At 43.3% G+C, this 19,121-nt stretch overlaps 1 pseudogene; it reads left to right on the top strand.

Annotated features, from left to right (window-relative positions):
* The first annotated feature begins 1,143 nt into the window (after positions 1-1,143).
* Positions 1,144-18,664, top strand: LOC120047206 (annotated as a pseudogene).
* The last annotated feature ends 457 nt before the right edge of the window (positions 18,665-19,121 follow it).

The following is a 19,121-nucleotide window of genomic DNA, read 5'->3' as shown; positions in this document are numbered from 1 at the left end:
TGTATAATCTACCTGGTTAATCTTTGGATTTATTATACTACTCATGTCTTTCTCTTGGTGCATTTTTTTATTATCACAAAGGTAAATATAAAATGTAATGATGATGAATAAATATTTCAATTAATCAATGCTTTTTTCTCAAGTTTCCCACACTTGTCATATAATTTACAGTGAGACATTTCTGGCCTCAGTCCTTATGCTTAAACATTGAAAAAGCATGCAAATCAGAATTTCCAATGCAAACAAAGTGTGATGTATGAAATGCATGATATTTTCACTGAGGTGGTTGGGCTACACATGACTGGCACCATAGCTTGGAAGCCCTTTATTGAGAGTCACTGGAGGGTGAAGCATGGTCGCCATTTTGTTCAAGCATGCCTCAACTTTAGGTTCTGGTTCTAGCTACCCACACAGTGGAGGCTGCTGAGGGGAGGATGGCTCATAATAATGTCTGTAACTGAGCTAATGGAATAGCATCAAACACATGGAAACCATTCCACTCAATCCGCTCCAGCCATTACCACGAGCCCGTCCTCCCCAATTAAGGTGCCACCAACCTCCCGTGACACACACATTATTCATGTCTTGGAATATAACTACACGTTTTCAATTCTAGTCTCAATCTTTTTTTTTAATGCAAAAAGACACATTAAAAGTCACCAGAATCATATGGGGTAGAAAGGTGTGAAAGCTAGAGAGGTTTACTACATGTTGGACGTTTGAAACTGATGTTTTTTTCTGAAGACATCAAACCTGAAAGTTTTATCCAAGTCAAATCAATTTAAGAGAACATGACCATAAGCAGCGTGACGCAGAGGTGTCATTGCATTCATTCAATAGCAATTAATGAAATGAAAAAATGAACAGTTAAAAACATTACAAGAATAATATCTTATATATATATGAATTATTTGCCTTTTTTGTATAATGAGATTTTTTTACACATTAGTCCGATCTCTATGGTTGAAACACAATACACATTCTGACAAAAAAAAACATTTTAACAGCATAGTTCACTAAACAATACAGAGATATACACATTTGATGATGAATGAATCAATCAATAAACCGTCATAAAATACTATAAACTACACATATTGAACACGGGAAAACTACAGTACCCAGACCGCATTGCCATCGGACGTAATGAAAACAGGAAGAATGAGACTTGACACAAGCAATGTTCACGAATGAATCAGAGGGTAGAGAGAGATAAATGGGCAGCCTAATGTAAATTTCTCGGCGGCTCGATGGATGACATCGAAGCCAGAAGCACCCTTTTAGCGGCAAAATAATCTTGCTCGAGGCTTTGTACCCTCGGTTTTGTTCCCGGTTGTTGGTACACCTATGATGGAACGGGCGATGGAGCAACTAAACGTACATCTGAACAGGCTGACCTTTCTGCGTCGCGCCAGGACCGTCGATCTCCCAGAAGGTATAGCCTATCGACCAAAGGACACAAATAATCGACAGAGCACAATAGGAGGCTTTAGCTATATCTATAGCATACTGTATATTAATGCTAATACATATAGTCATTAAATGTTGGAATTACAGTATCATTTTACAGTTGGTCAATAACAAGGCGCAAGCCAGCAACCCTTGAGGGCATTAGACATGTCCCTGTGTACAGACTGTATGCTGGATAGGGTATTATGCTAACCATGTAATAGTAATAATATGATATGAATCTAGTGAGACCAACTGATACATACTTTGTTTCATGATACAAAAACGAAGGATTGACTGAAAGATGTCATGGTAATATAAGCCTAGTCGTGACGTAAAGTAATGGGTTGCATAGGCTGCAGATACAGACAGACCTGTCAGTAAATATACTATTCAGACTGACTTCACGGACAGTTCAGTAGGAAGCATAGCTGTTATGGAAGAGGATCCCCTTCTCCCTCGTTGATTACTGTATTATGTTACCTTCTATTGATCCAGAAGTGCATGTCTATTGTCTAACTAGCAACACCATTATATTACCGCTGTACTCGTGTCCATGTCTGACAACAGCAACAACATTACCTTTTGAGTTGAACTCAAGATCTATTGGAGTAGGAAACAGAAACGTGTTTTGTCTTGTACAGGAAGTGCGTGTTTTGTCTTGTACAGGAAGTGCGTGTTTTGTCTTGTACAGGAAGTGCGTGTTTTGTCTTGTACAGGAAGTGCGTGTTTTGTCTTGTACAGGAAGTGCATTCTTGAGTCTGAGGCGCTACATTGTGCAATCCATTTAGACAGCCCAGCTGATAGTGTCTGGTTTGAAGGAAGTGCAGTCACTGATAGTGGTTGTACATCAGTAGTTAATATGGCCCTAAGTATGAGTCAGTAGCTTCTACATAGAGAGCTCTAAGAATACTGATTTTAGCAGAGGAAGATCTTTGTTCTTTAATTCCACAATTATCAATGACACACCCTCTCCCTGTTGCTCCCCTCACAGACAATGACACCGCAGTCTACACACTAATGCCAATGGTTATGGCTGACCAGCACAGGTACGTGTGTGTGTGTGTGTGTGTGTGCGTGTTTATGTGTGTGAGGAAGTTGTCAACATTGGTTCCCTGTAAATAATTATCTGACATGTCTGTCTTGTACTTGAAGGTCGGTTTCTGAATTACTCCTCAACTCCAAGTTTGATGTGAACTACGCTTTCGGACGAGTCGAGAAGTCTACTTCACATTGCTACCAAGTAAGGAATGTTTTAATTTTTAGCACTGATTGTTCTAATTGTTCCATTGTTTTGTTAGAAACCAACCAGACAGCCTAATCTCTCCAGCATCTATTTTTATCACAGTGGTGTCTCTGATGTAACTCAGAATCTGGTGTGATGTGTCTCGTTGGGTCTTGGTGGGTCTCTGTGGGTGTGTGTCTTTCTGTGTGGGTGTGTGTCTTTCTGTGTGTACGCTACATCTATTTGTGTATTGCGGTGCTTGTGAACGTGTTGGTTATTGTGTTGTAGCTGTGGATCAGTGGAGTGCCTGGTTCTACTGCTAAAGAGAGGAACGAACCCTAACTACCAGGACGTCTCAGGCTGCACCTGGCTGCCAGAAACGGGTAGGATACTGTACATTACTGCATGTTCACTATAGTACTCTGCTGCCACCCTTTGGTAGGGAGGCAGAATACACCTTTACATGGCAATCATAGATCCCTGCCAGCCCAGTGAACATGGTTTAGTGATGTTGATGATAGTGATAATGTTTACCGTATTATATCTGATACTAAAGAATCCCCCTCCTCTTTCCTCCCTATAGACAGAAAAAGTGTATGGGAAGACTACTAGAATACAATGCAGACGTGAACATCAGCAACAATGAGGGACTGACAGCTGTGAGTATCACTGTGAAGTCATGTGTATAGACAGACCAGTAGTCCTGTTAAATTCTTGTCATATCTCAGAAATGTAGTGCTATTAAAAATGGTGAACACAGGTCAAGACTGCGTACAGTAAATGCCATTAACACAATAAAAAGGTGTGTATACAGGGTTTACTTATGTTAATGCTTTACTACATCCCTCTTCCTCATCTTCTTCCTACCCTCCTTCTCCTCCTCTAGATCCACCCGTTGACTGTGAACGGGCGGACTGAGCTGCTTCATGATCTGGTGCAGCATGTGACTAACGTGGATGTAGAGGATGCCATGGGACAGACCGCCCTTCATGTAGCCTGCCAGAACGGACACAAGACTGTGAGTAGATAACACACATATATCAACCAAGACCTGTATGGAAGTACCAACATTTCCATACACTGTTCAGTGTTCATCATAGACACAAGACTGTGAGTAGATAACACACATATATCAACCAAGACCTGTATGGAAGTACCAACATTTCCATACACTGTTCAGTGTTCATCATAGACACAAGACTGTGAGTAGATAACACACATATATCAACCAAGACCTGTATGGAAGTACCAACATTTCCATACACTGTTCAGTGTTCATCATAGACACAAGACTGAGTAGATAACACACATATATCAACCAAGACCTGTATGGAAGTACCAACATTTCCATACACTGTTCAGTGTTCATCATAGACACAAGACTGAGTAGATAACACACATATATCAACCAAGACCTGTATGGAAGTACCAACATTTCCATAAAATGTTCAGTGTTCATCATAGACACAAGGCTGTGAGTAGATAACACACATATATCAACCAAGACCTGTATGGAAGTACCAACATTTCCATACACTGTTCAGTGTTCATCATAGACACAAGACTGAGTAGATAACACACATATATCAACCAAGACCTGTATGGAAGTACCAACATTTCCATACACTGTTCAGTGTTCATCATAGACACAAGACTGTGAGTGTACAGAACAGGTGTCAGTTTTTATATCTCAGTAGTCGTAAAAGGATTGTGTTCATTTGGAACCTCTGTCAGTGTTATATAATCAAGTTTCAAAGTTTATTAATCATAACTTCATGATACGTTCCATGGTGAATAACATGATGAATACCAGACAGTAGTCTGGATGATGGGTTTGTTTCTCTTCTCACTTTCCCTCTTCCTCATTTGCCTGTGTGTGGTCGATGACGTCATCAGACGGTGCAGTGCCTGCTGGACAGTGGAGCGGACATCAACAGACCTAACTGCTCTGGGGCCACACCCCTCTACTTCGCCTGCAGGTCACTACGTACACTAGTACAGGAATGATGATGCAATACTTCCTCTCATCCTTCTTCCTATTGTCCACTTAGAATTGTAGATGGAGCATGAACTATTCTTTGTAACACATTGGTTCGGAAATTGAAATGCAAAGGTGTTGTTTTGATTCAGTGCGGCTGTAAACATATATTTCACGGCATTGTACAAGGCTATTAATGGGAGGAGGAGGATTTGGAAGAGGAGGAGGAGGAAGCTGGGGGATGGAATATGAAGAGACCAAAGAACAGTGATCACAGCCAGACAGCTGTCCAGAGTTATGTCCCAAACTTCAGTAGCACACTCCTATCCCTGTCAGTCCTCTGATGGTCTCTATGCAGCCTGTCTCATTCAGATGATAAGAATAGGCACGAGGAAACTCATCCCTCAGCTTCAGAGAGACGGAGAATGATGAGGTTCCTATTAATTCAGAACATGACAGTGACACCCCAGCCTTCCTTTGAGTGCTATGTATTAAGCTCCACACTCAAACACACGCACACACACCCACCCACATGCAGAGGCACACACACACGCAGAGACACACAAACACACATGCAGAGAGACACACACACACACAGAGGATGAGCAGGGCTGGAGATTGCAGTGATCGTATAATCCTCTGATCTGATCTTTTGTTTTGATTATGTTTCACTTGTACATTAGTCAGTTCCCATTAAGGAGGCTCAATCTGAAAAGCACTGTGATTAGAACAATTAATCTGTAATGAACTGTGGATAAATGAAGTGTTGTTTTACTGTCAACTGACTGCATGTATATCTGTCTAAATTTGGTGCCTGGCTCACCAACTAATGTACCTCTCTAGTGAATGAAATAATACACTGGACATCTTGATTTGGTACAAGCCCTTCTCAGATCTCCAACCCTGACTTCAGCCGTCTATTGACCACCACCTCTTAACATTAACCCTTATCTTCTGAAATGTCATTATGTATTGTTATATAGAGTTTAAACCTTAACCAACACTAACTTGTTATATTTTGTTAGAACTCTGTGTGTGTAAGCCTTAGTCATAGTGGCTAGAGTGTTACAGTTAAGTTTACCATTTGTAGGTACGATGATACAGTTGAAGTCGGAAGTTTACATACACCTTAGCCAAATACATTTAAACTCAGTTTTTCACAATTCTTGACATTTAATACTAGTAAAAATTCCCTGTCTTAGGTCAGTTAGGATCACCACTTTATTTTAAGAATGTGAAATGTCAGAATAATATTAGAGAGAATGATTTATTTCAGCTTTTATTTCTTTCATCACATTCCCAGTGGGTCAGAAGTTTACATACACTCAATTAGTATTTGGTAGCATTGCCTTTAAATTGTTTAACTTGGGTCAAATGTTTCATGTAGCCTTCCACAAGCTTCCCACAATAAGTTGGGTGAATTTTGGCCCATTCCTCCTGACAGAGCTGGTGTAACTGAGTCAGGTTTGTAGGCCTCCTCGCTCACATACACTTTTTCAGTTCTGCCCACAAATTTTCTATAGGATTGAGATCAGGGATTTATGATGGCCACTCCAATACCTTGACTTTGTTGTCCTTAAGCCATTTTGCCACAACTTTGGAAGTATGCTTGGTATGCTTGGGGTCATTGTCCATTTGGAAGACCCATTTGCGACCAAGCTTTAACTTCCTGACTGATGTCTTGAGATGTTGCTTCAATATATCCACATAATTTTCCTTTCTCATGATGCCATCTATTTTGTGAAGGGCACCAGTCCCTCCTGCAGCAAAGCACCCCCACAACATGATGCTGCCACCCCCGTGCTTCACGGTTGGGTTGGTGTTCTTCGGCTTGCAAGCCTCCCCCTTTTTCCTCCAAACATAACGATGGTCATTATGGCCAAATATTTATATTATTGTTTCATCAGATCAGAGGACATTTCTCCAAAAAGTATGATCTTTGTCCCCATGTGCAGTTGCATACAGATACTTTTGTACCTGTTTCCTCCAGCATCTTCACAAGTTCCTTTGCTGTTGTTCTTGGATTGATTTGCACTTTTTGCATCAAAGTACGTTCATCTCTAAGAGACAGAACGCGTCTCCTCCCTGAGCGGTATGATGGCTGCGTGGTCCCATGGTGTTTATACTTGCCTACTATTGTTTGTACAGAAGAACGTGGTACCTTCAGGCACTTGGAAATTGCATCCAAGGATGAACCAGACTTGTGGAGAGCTACAATTTTTCTGAGGTCTTGGCTGATTTCTTTTGATTTTCCAATGATGTCAAGCAGAGGCACTGAGTTTGAAGGTAGGCCTTGAAATACATCCACAGGTACACCTCCAGTTGACTAAAATTATGTAAATTAGCTTATCAGAAGCCTCTAAAGCCATGACATAATTTTCTGGAATTTTCCAAGCTGTTTAAAGGCACAGTCAACTTAGTGTATGTAAACTTCTGGCCCACTGGAATTGTGATACATTGAATTTTAAGTGAAATAATCTGTCTGTAAACAATTGTTGGAAAAATGACTTGTGTCATGCACAAAGTAGATGTCCTTACCAACTTGCCAAAACTATAGTTTGTTAACAAGAAATTTGTGGAGTGGTTGAAAAACGAGTTTTAATGACTCCAACCATGTAAACTTCTGACTTCAACTGTGTATTTATATATGTGTGTGTGTGTGTATAGCTCAGGCAGGTTCTAGAGCGTGTCTCCCAGCAGTGTGACAGTCACTACCAGATGATCCTGACCAGTCTAGCAGAGGTGGCCACTACTAATGGACACAAACTCCTCAGGTAATATACCCTCTGCTAGACTAGTCTCCCAGCCACACCTGAGGCAAATGCATATGGAAGCCACACAAGAGGCAGCGCAGGCAGGTCTTTAAGGTCAGTATGGGGTTAGTACTGAACCTGAATTCAGATACACACAGATGTAGTACATGGTTTGAATCAGAAGAGGGCATTGAGAGATTGTTCACCATCTACTGATCCCCTGATCCATGACTTGTCCTGGTGCATGACTTTGAGTGTGTGTGTGTGTGTGTGTGTGTGTGTGTGTGTGTGTGTGTGTGTGTGTGTGTTTTTGGTGCATGGCTGTTTAGTGTGGTGAGGGAGTGGTTTGATATCCTGTCCAATGAGATCATCAATGCAGACTATGGCCTCTTCACCCAGTCAGCGGACGGTGAGACATCTTTCGATTGGCTGATGAGATGTTGTTTGTGTAAACTGTGTTTTTTTTACTGTAATTGAGGGTGTATTTTCCTCCCTCACTGTCAGCATCTACCCCTCTTTCTTTCCCTATTTCTCTCTCTTTTTTAACATCTGTCTGTTTGTCTCTCTCTCTCGCTCGCTATATCCCTCTTTCTCTTCCCTCTCTCCCCTTCACTCGCTCCGTCTCCTTCACTCACTCAGTCTCTTTCCTTGCCTCTCCCTTTCCTCTCTCTCTCTGATTTCTTCCAGCCGTTGGAGTTGCTGTGGCACTCTCTAGATGAGTGGTTGGTGTTGATCTCCACAGAGCTGGGGAAGAGAAGGGGAAGAGCCCTCCTCATCCTCAGGGAGCGAGATCGCCTCCCTCCTCCTCAAACAACGTGGCGAGGTCGACTCCGCCTCCACCCCTGCCGTCTTCACGGTGGCACAGTCGCTGCCACCCTCCATGCCCCTACCCCCTTTGCTGGACCCAGAGGTTGACAAGAGGACCCCGAAGGTTGTTATGGAAAATGCCGGAGGTATACACGGATGGAGAGGATGTCATCTCTATGACGGCCAATCGGCTCAGCGCGGTGATCCAGGCCTTCTACATGTGCTGTTCCTGTCAGATTCCACAGGGGTGAGAATGACCCCTGACCTCTGACCTCTAACCCAGGGATGGGCAACTCCAGTTCTTGGGAGTCCTAAGTATCTGCTGGTTTTCACCTAGGCCTAGCTCTTGATTGCACTCAAGTGCACACACCTGATTTTACTGATCTATATTGGCCTCTAAATGACAGTCAGTGTTCCTCTCAATATCTCCTAGTTTCACAGAGATACTTTATGTAACTTCCTCCTTCAGAGCCCCTCTGTGACTAGGCCTGGGAAATAATGGAGCTTTAATGTCTCATCACACACACACACACACACACACACACACACACACACACACACACACACACACACACACACACACACACACACCTTTCCTGGCCCCCTGGCTAGATAATTACATTTTAATTAGATCATTAAACTCAGCCTAATTGAACGCTGAATAGGAGCGACTGTTATTGGCCCTATGCTGCTGTAGTAGAAGAAGATGGCTGTGTTTGTCTTTGCGTTTCTCCTTCCCAGGCCTGCTCTTCATTAGTTGATAGCCTGGCTGTTCCCCTGTCAGGGAAACACTGTTTCAATAATGCAGGTTATTGTGTTTTGGAGAGGGATCAGATCCACTCATTATAATAGACAGATGCTGCACTACTTATCTCTGTGTTGTGTTCTTCTGAAACACAGCTCCTGGTTATGTAGTGAGTGTTTTCATTCTCTTATTCTCTTGCTTCATCTTCTCTTTTTGTCTCCCTCCTCCCTCTTTATCTTGCTCCCTCTGTGTTTCCTTGTCTTTCCTCATCCAGAATGACGTCTCCTCGCTTCATAGAGTTTGTCTGCAAGCATGACGAGGTTCTCAAATGTTTCATAACCAGGTGAGTCCTTTGACAGGATCTTACCCAGACACTTCTTATCAACCTCTCTAACTTAACCTGTCGTTTCTCTCTCCATTTCTCTCGCTCTCTCTCCTCTCTTTCTCCATCCCTCTATTGCTCTCGCTCTCAGGAATCCAAAGATCATCTTTAACCATTTCCACTTCCTGTTGGAATGTCCAGAGCTAATGTCCCACTTCATGCACATAATCAAAGGCCAGGTGAGACCTGTGATTGGCTGGTCTATCAGTCAACTTCCTGGTTGTGTATCTGCTGTAGGTAGGACATACAAGGGCCAAGACAACGTTCCCATGGCCTCTTATTTGCATGCTATGACAGCAGCTTTCTTTCCCCCTCCCTTTCTCTATCTCTTTCTATATATTCTCCTCTCTCTCCCTCTCTTTATGTCCCTCTGTAGTTCTCCCTCAGGGGACTATGTTGCGAGTGACTTTGAAACACCCGTGTCTTCCAGGCAGGATCATTTAACAACGTTATTGCCATGGCGATAACACTTGTCTTAAGTTCCTTTTATACAGCTTGATAAATTGTAAGTGCCTGTTCTAAGTTGTGTGTAGTGTTTCACTCCTCACTCCTCACTATTCATATTTGAGCGGCGGACGGCGTGGCAAGCCTCGTTACCTCTGGATTATATCCCACCTGGGAATAAGAGCCCCTCGTTTTAATGACAGATTTTACCCCGACGAAGACTTCCATCTCCACATCTCCCTCTCAGTATGCACAGGAGACCCAGGGGAAAATCTCTCTCTCATTTCTATCTCTCTTGCGCTCTCTCTCCCCAGCTCATCTCTCATAGAGAACAAAGACATTCAAATATTATGCAAATATAAATGCCGTTCTTCCCTCTCTGCATTCTTTAGACACTTGAGGCTTTGGAACCATTGGTTTAGACATCGTCTCAGATTTGAAAGTGTAGAGAGAGATAATGAATTTTGGGAAGTGCTGTGGCTGGTATTTAGTTAGGATAATTATAAGACATAATAAGGCCTTTGAAGTCTTGTAATACATTATATCTGCATCATAATGCACTATACCTGCAGGCTGTAAGTAAAGTGTTATTGTTTGTTCCTCTCACAGCCCTTCAAGCGCTGTGAGTGGTTCTATGAGCACCTATTGGCAGGACAGCCAGACTCAGACATGGTCCATCGACCTGTCAACGAGAACGACATCCTGCTAATCCACAGAGGTACCGAGCCCCCACTTACCCACCCTTCATACAGTATAACCCATCGTTCTTGTACAGCTAACCCCACTGACCCACCCTTCATACAGTATAACCCATCGTTCCTGTACAGCTAACCCCACTGACCCACCCTTCATACAGTATAACCCATCGTTCCTGTACAGCTAACCCCACTGACCCACTTCATACAGTATAACCCATCGTTCCTGTACAGCTAACCCCACTGACCCACCCTTCATACAGTATAACCCATCGTTCCTGTACAGCTAACCCCACTGACCCACCCTTCATACAGTATAACCCATCGTTCCTGTACAGCTAACCCCACTGACCATCCTACATCCCCAAATGTCTTATACTCCACCCAGCAATGTATCAGTGTGTGTCTCTTTCTCAATGTTTCTCTTTTCTCTCAGAGTCCATATTCAGCAGTAGCCGTGCGATGGTTTCCAAATCGACCAATGAGGAGTTCAAACAGGGCATCGCCGTACGATTCCATGGAGAGGAAGGAATGCTGGGTATTATCAGTGTCTGTCTGACCTAGGTTCAAATAGTATTTTCTTTTAAAATACTTTCGTTTAGATACTCTTGATTGAACTTGCCTAGCATAATAGAAACAATGGAATAGTTCCCAAAATGCGAAGGGAATAGGGCACCATCTCAAATGACCCGTGCTTAGTCCTAGAAACACTTTATTAGTGCAGTATACAGGAAACAGGGTCCCATTTCAGCACATGCTCAGTTAGCAGTTGACCTGTGACCTTTGTGTCCAGGGCCAGGGTGTGGTGAGGGAGTGGTTTGACGTCCTGTCCAATGAGATCATCAATGCAGACTATGGCCTCTTCACCCAGTCAGCTGACGGTGAGACACCTTTCGATTGGCTGATGAGATGTTGTTTGTGTAAACTGTGTTTTTTTTACTGTAATTGAGGGTGTATTTTCCTCCCTCGCTGTTTTTTAAATTGTTTTTACCTTGCATCATGATCCAAATACTTTGTTGGTTAATTATACGTTTGTATGCCTAGCCTAGCCTAGCTGTGTATTGTGACTGTGAAATGTTTTCCTCTCTCGCATCAGAATCCAAAAAACGTATTCAAGATAGGTAGGTAAGAAGATCAAAGCTTGACTGGTATTTATTTGTTTGTCACTGTGCGTGTGTGTCTATCGTGTGTGTGTGTGTGTGTGTGTCACAGGCACCACGTTCCAGCCCAACAGTAACTCGTCAGTGAACCTTGATCATCTGAACTATTTCTGGTTTGCGGGTCAGATCCCGGGGTTGGCTCTTTACCACCGTCAGCTGGTCAACATCTACTTCACCCGCTCCTTCTACAAACACATACTGGGTAACACACACACCACACACACACACACACACACACACACACACACACACACACACACACACACACACACACACACACACGTTCTACAGTGGGTTGTTAACATGATGTAATGTGTGTCCAGGCATCCCAGTGAACTACCAGGATGTGTCGTCCATCGATCCAGAGTATGCCAAGAATCTGCAGTGGATCCTGGACAACGACATCAGCGACCTGTGACTGGACCTCACCTGCTCTGTGGAAACAGACGTGTTCGGCGCCATGGAGGAGGTGCCACTCAAACCTGGCGGGACTAGCATCATTGTCACCCAGGACAACAAGGTGAGCCAGCCTATCACAGAAGGAGGATCTGAAACTCCTAACCCCTAGCATTTTTGTTGTTGCTCTCAACATCAACTAGGTGAGAATAGCAGATGATTGACAGGTCAAGCAGAAGGAAGTTGTGATGTAGACTGCGCCCCCTGTATTCTCTAACACTTATGACCTTATATGATTAATATGTAATGTGTATATGATGTGCGTGCGTGCTTGCCTGTGTTTGACAAAGTTCATTTGGAATTTGCGAGTGTAGTACCACAGGTGGCCTGCAGGTGGTAATATTCTTCAAGGAAGAAGCCTGTGAAACAAGACGTGTTAGAGGGCTGCCCAAAGATCAATCATTCTCTGTCTCTCTGTCTGTCTGGCAGAGTATGTCCAGTTGGTAACAGAGTTGAGGATGACTCGAGCCATCCAACCCCAGATAAATGCCTTCCTGCACGGGTTCCACACCTTCATTCCCCCCTCCCTCATCCAGCTCTTTGATCAATATGACTTGGTTAGTGTCCTTGCTTTTCTTCTCTTCTCCTTTTGCCTGTGTTCAACTCCCTTCTCCTTTACCTCTCTTCTCCTCACCTCTCCTCACCTCCTTCTCTGCTCTCACCCCCTCTTACCCATTATCTTTTATTCTCCTTCTCTGCTCTCGCCTGCTTGCCTAGCGGGATCTGATGTCTGATGCAGGGATTGATTGGCCTTGTCTGGCTTGGGGGGTGTCAATGGGATGTTGGGGTCACCTTGAGTGTGTGTCTGCAAAATCCATGTCCTCACTAGTCCCTGGATCGATAGGGTACCATGGCGATTATCTGGCCCGCCGTGTTATTGGACATGTGTGTGCAGGTACAAGCCTCGGTCACACGGTCACAGCTCGCCTGCTGACAGCACTCAGACTCAGTGGGGAGGAGAGTTTAGCTCTACTCTGTTTACCACTGGACCACCCGTTTTCAGTTGCATTAGAAAAACACCCTTGTGTCTTTGTCAACATGATTTTGAACAGAAGAAGCATGAAGTTAGGTTTTATAAGTCTGTTGTATATGATACAGTTGAAGTCGGAAGTTTACAGACACCTTAGCCAAATACATTTCAACTCAGTTTTTCACAATTCCTGACATTTAATCCTAGTAAAAATTCCCTGTCTTAGGTCAGTTAGGATCACCACTTTATTTTAAGAATGTGAAATGTCAGAATAATAGTAGAGAATGATTTATTTCAGCTTTTAATTCTTTCATCACATTCCCAGTGGGTCAGAAGTTTACATACACTCAATTAGTACATGGTAGCATCGCCTTTAAATTGTTTAACTTGGGTCAAGCATTTCGTGTGGCCTTCCACAAACTTTGGAAGTATGCTTGGTGTCATTGTCCATTTGGAAGACCCATTTGCAACCAGGCTTTAACTTCCTGACTGATGTCTTGAGATGTTGCTTCAATATATCCACATAATTTTCCTTTCTCATGATGCCATCTATTTTGTGAAGGGCACCAGTCCCTCCTGCAGCAAAGCACCCCCACAACATGATGCTGCCACCCCGTGCTTCACGGTTGGGATGGTGTTCTTCGGCTTGCAAGCCCCGCCCTTTTCCTCCAAACATAACGATGGTCATTATGGCCAAACAGTTACATTTTTGTTTCATCAGACCAGAGGACATTTCTCCAAAAAGTATGATCTTTGCCCCCATGTGCAGTTGCAAACTGTAGTCTGGCTTTTTTATGGCGGTTTTGGAGCAGTGGCTTCTTCCTAGCTGAGCGGCTTTTCAGGTTATGTCGATATAGGACTCGTTTTACTGTGGATATAGATACTTTTGTACCTGTTTCCTCCAGCATCTTTAGAAGGTCCTTTGCTGTTGTTCTGGTATTGATTTGCACTTTTTGCATCAAAGTACGTTCATCTCTAGGAGACAAAACGCGTCTCCTTCCTGAGCGGTATGACGGCTGCGTGGTCCCATGGTGTTTATACTTGCCTACTATTGTTTGTACAGAAGAACGTGGTACCTTCAGGCACTTGGAAATTGCATCCAAGGATGAACCAGACTTGTGGAGATCTACAATTTTTCTGAGGTCTTGGCTGATTTCTTTTGATTTTCCCATGATGTCAAGCAGAGGCACTGAGTTTGAAGGTAGGCCTTGAAATACATCCACAGGTACACCTCCAGTTGACTAAAATTATGTAAATTTGCTTATCAGAAGCCTCTAAAGCCATGACATAATTTTCTGGAATTTTCCAAGCTGTTTAAAGGCACAGTCAACTTAGTGTATGTAAACTTCTGACCCACTGGAATTGTGATACATTGAATTTTAAGTGAAATAATCTGTCTGTAAACAATTGTTGGAAACATTACTTGTGTCATGCACAAAGTAGATGTCCTTACCGACTTTCCAAAACTATAGTTTGTTAACAAGAAATTTGTGGAGTGGCTGAAAAATTAGTTTTAATGACTCAAACCTAAGTGTACGTGAACTTCCGACTTGTACATGTGTCCTGACTACTACTCTATTTAACCTCTGTGTGTGTGTAGGAGCTGTTGCTTTCTGGGATGCCAGAGATCTATGTGCAGGACTGGCACAGGAACACAGAATACCCCAGTGGCTATGACCTGGAGGAACCTGTCATCCAGGTGAGTTAGCTCTCACCGGTTAGGTCTCTTTTTAATGTAACACCACCTCATCAGAGAGGAGGACCCTTTTTACTGGAACAACTCCAATTTAGAGAGATGTACCACAGGCATGGCTGATCCTACAGAGATCTTAACACCTCCTCCCAGGCTGGCTTAGTGGTTTAAAGTTGATTCTCTTGTCAGATTCTCTTATCTCACAGTGGTTTTCATTTGGTTTAATATGGATTCTCTTGTCTTGTAGTGGTTCTGGAAGGTGGTAGAAAGCCTTACCCAAGAGGAGAGGGTCCTGCTGTTGCAGTTTGTCACTGGCAGGTGAATTTCTAATTAGTCAGTGTATGTGTGTATGTGGCAGGTGAGTTTCTCACATAAGGCCATTGTAAGATCTGATCAATGATCCGTCACTTACTCTCACTCCTGTCCTGTCTAATTCCTTTCTCATGTCCCTGTTAGTTCCAGGGTACCTCATGGTGGCTTTGCCTTTCTGATGGGAGGTAGTGGCTTACAGAAGTTCACTATTGCCTCTGTACCATACACATCAAACCTACTGCCTACCTCCAGCACCTGGTGAGGACCGCACGCACGTATATTCTCACACACATGCGCTCACTCGCTGTCACTCACTAGAGAGAGCAGCATGCTGACAGAAAAAGCACTAGAGGGCAGTATGGTTCCTCTGTCTCCTTTGCCTCTGGAGGTAGGTGTGTGTGTGTGTGTGTTGCTTTAGTGCACTAGTATAGGAGAGGGAAAAACAGGGAGGGGTTTCTGCATTTTGGATAGAAAGGACAGGTACTGAAGTTCTCATCGCTGTAGGTCTATACTTTGGCAGGTAGAAATCACCACTGTACTGTATACTACAGCAGCTGGATATGATATGAGACATAGTGACATGCCATCAATCTGCAGTGAACCACAAGAAACTACATTGACCATGATGCTTCTCCCACAGCATCAACATGATGAAACTCCCAGAATACCCCAGCCAGGAGGTCCTGCGGGACAGGCTGCTGGTCGCACTGCATTGTGGGAGTTACGGGTACACCATGGCGTGACGCTGGCTGCAGCTACGTCTCAGCGGGACTCCTCTGGTCCATGCACACGACAGTGTGTGTGCGCATTGGCATGGACACACATCAGTGCAGGGAATGCATCCAACACTTCCTAATCCAGACATATTTCACCTATCTATGTGGCATATTTCACCTTTCTATGTGGCATATTTCACCTTTCTATGTGGCATATTTCACCTTTCTATGTGGCATATTTCACCTATCTATGTGGCATATTTCACCTTTCTATGTGGCATATTTCACCTTTCTATGTGGCATATTTCACCTTTCTATGTGGCATATTTCACCTTTCTATGTGGCATATTTCACCTTTCTATGTGGCATATTTCACCTATCTATGCGGCATATTTCACCTATCTATGTGGCAGTTTGTTTTAGCTGGGTATATTCTATTCTACAGCCAGAACAAGGTATGATTTTTATAAGATTAACAAGCTCCCAGTCATTTCAACCCAATTGAAGGCAAAGGAAATGTGATACCCCTGATTTCACTCTGAACTGCCAAAAACATGTTACCATGGTCACAACAACAACTCTAGCCAGACCTCTTATCCACTACAGACTGGCTGCACAGCATCCCTCCCACGGCGTGAAGCCAGTCAGCTGCCTTCCTTTAAGTCTCTCTCCTTTGACATTCTTCTCCTGTAACATGGTAATATGGAATGATCTGGTTGGTGTGTATTTCAGAATTGAAGGGGGAGTCTATAACGATATTACATTAAGGGGATGTGGCCAGGTGGTTTTACATGTGTTTACCAAGGTGGTAGTTGTAAAAAGTTGGTGAAGAGTCTAGCCTGCGAGTAACAAACACTAATGCAGAAAACGCTAATTTGTCCTGGGAATAGGTGCATAAACGATTCCCAAATGAATAGAAGCGTTAACAGGGCTCACAGGTGTTTACCCCCTGCTACAGTACATCCCTGATCTTCACAGCTGCCTAACCACAACTCCCTCACCCTATAAGGTGCACATCTAATGTGGCTCTACTTTGTGAGATTCTTCAGTTTAGTGTCATTCTGTTGTGTTGGAATGTCTAAGTCTGTCATCTGTAGCTGTATTTCTGTGTCCTTGTAGTGATCATTAGGGCCCAGTTTTTCAAAAGTGATCTATCCGGATTTCGATTATCGGATAGGATTAAATACATAGAAATATAATGAATAGAACAGACGAATCATTGACTTCTATTCATTCTATTTCTATGTATTTAATCCTATCCGGTTAGAAAACTTTTGAAAAACTGGGCCCAGTAGTCAGTCATCCCTTTCTATTGTATCTGGCTGGCAGGACTCTCTGTGTGTCCCAAATGGCTCCGTAGTTCCTATATAGTGCACTACTTTTGACCAGAGCCCTATGGGCCCTGATCAAAAGTAGTGCAGTATGAAGGGAATAGGGTACCATTTGGGACGCGGCCTCTGTTTACCATGTTGTATTTCTCCCAGCTCAGTCGACTTAAAGGTTAGAGGAGCACTACAGTGTATATAGAGCTAAGTGAAAGGTTTGGTCAGCAGTGCCAAAAATGAGAGCCAGTTTTATTTTGATTGCTTTTTTGTTTTTATCCTACCTGAACATTATGGTGGAACATGTTTCCAAAAAGGGACAGAATCATATCATGACTTGACATATCATGAATGTAGCTAAGAAATGTTTTATTCTTGATCCTTGATTTAAATCACTCTACTTCTTTACAATGTGGGAATGTAAATACTTATATTTCATATTATTTATCACTATTGTGAGTGAGGGCATGCTGGTAAAGTGCATAGTGGGTGGATTTGTGTGTGTGTGTCTGGATGTATGTGCCCTCAGCATGTGCTGTGTTGGGTCACAGGCTCAGATCAGCAGGGCTACCTGTGCTAAACGGTTTCCTCAGCACTTTCCCTCAAACACAATCTGTGTTCCATCTCTCTGACACACACACTGTGACCAAAGCCACATTCTAAACACGCATGTTCTGTTCCCCATAGCAACGCTGCATCCTCCATACAATCTGCCATTCCCAAGCTCTACCTTAAACACAGCCTGGCTGGTTCACCATGGCAACGCCAACGTCTGGTTGAGTACACACACACAGGCAGCGCAGCATGGACAGGCCCGCGGCTGGCTGAGATGTGGACCCGGCATATGTCCCCTTGACAACCCAGAGCGAGAGAACAGACAGAGAATGTAAAAGTGGTTGAATATGTAGGGAGAGCGGGAGAGAAAAGATGTCCATCACATTGTACCACATACTTTTGCCACACTAACATGCACTCTTATCATTCACTTAATTTAATTAGCTAACTATTCATGCTCACCCTCCAGTCTCCTACCTGGACCTGTGTGACACATTCAGGCGATAACACAGTACACACACACACTGCTTTAGACACTGTCAGGCGATACCACTGCACTATAGAGTAGAGTCTTACCTTTGACCTCCAGAGTTCTTCATCTGGCTGGTTGAGGTTTTTCTGATTGCACTGTGTCCTCAGGCAGAGATACATGTGCTCCTCTGGCCGGCCTCTGGAGTTATTACCTCTGCATCCGCACATACTGATTACATCTGCTGTGTTCACCCTTTCTCTGTTTCTTATACACACACAACCATTTGACTGCGTACATGTCCTCTACTATAGTACAAACTGCACAAAGCAACGAGGCTGAAAATGTGGTCGTGTAGATTGTCACTCCCCTTCGGCTTGTTCTAGTGCAGACACTGGGGCATGTTTCACCAAGGCAATGACCTGTTCCTCTCTACTACAGTGTACAGTGCCTTCAGAAATGTAAAATGGATTCAATTGAGATTTCTTTGTCACTGGCCTACACCCAATACTCCATAATGTCTAAGTAGGATGATGTTTTTAGAATTTTCTTCACATAATAAGTTGCATGGACTGTGAGCAATAATTGTGTTTAACATTTTTGAATGACTACCTCATCTCTGTACCCCACACATACAATTATCTGTAAGGACCCTAAGTTGAGCAGTGAATTTCAAACACAGATACAACCACAAAGACTAGGGGATTTTCCAATGTCTCGCAAAGAAGGACACTGTACTGTATTGGTAGATGGGAGAAAATAAAAGCAGACATTTAATATCCCTTGGAGCATGGTGAAGTTATTAATTACACTTTGGATGGTGTATCAATTCACCCAGTCACTATAAAGATACAGGCATCCTTCCTAACTCAGTTGCCGGAGAGGAAGGAAACCGCTCTGGAATTTCACCATGAGGCCAATGGTGACTTTAAAACAGTTATAGTACATAGTTTAATGGCTGTGATAGGAGAAAACTGAGAATGGGTCAAC

This window comes from Salvelinus namaycush, chromosome 5 (genome assembly GCF_016432855.1).
Source record: "Salvelinus namaycush isolate Seneca chromosome 5, SaNama_1.0, whole genome shotgun sequence".
NCBI lineage: Eukaryota > Metazoa > Chordata > Actinopteri > Salmoniformes > Salmonidae > Salvelinus > Salvelinus namaycush.
This window is presented reverse-complemented; position numbering and strand designations above follow the sequence as displayed.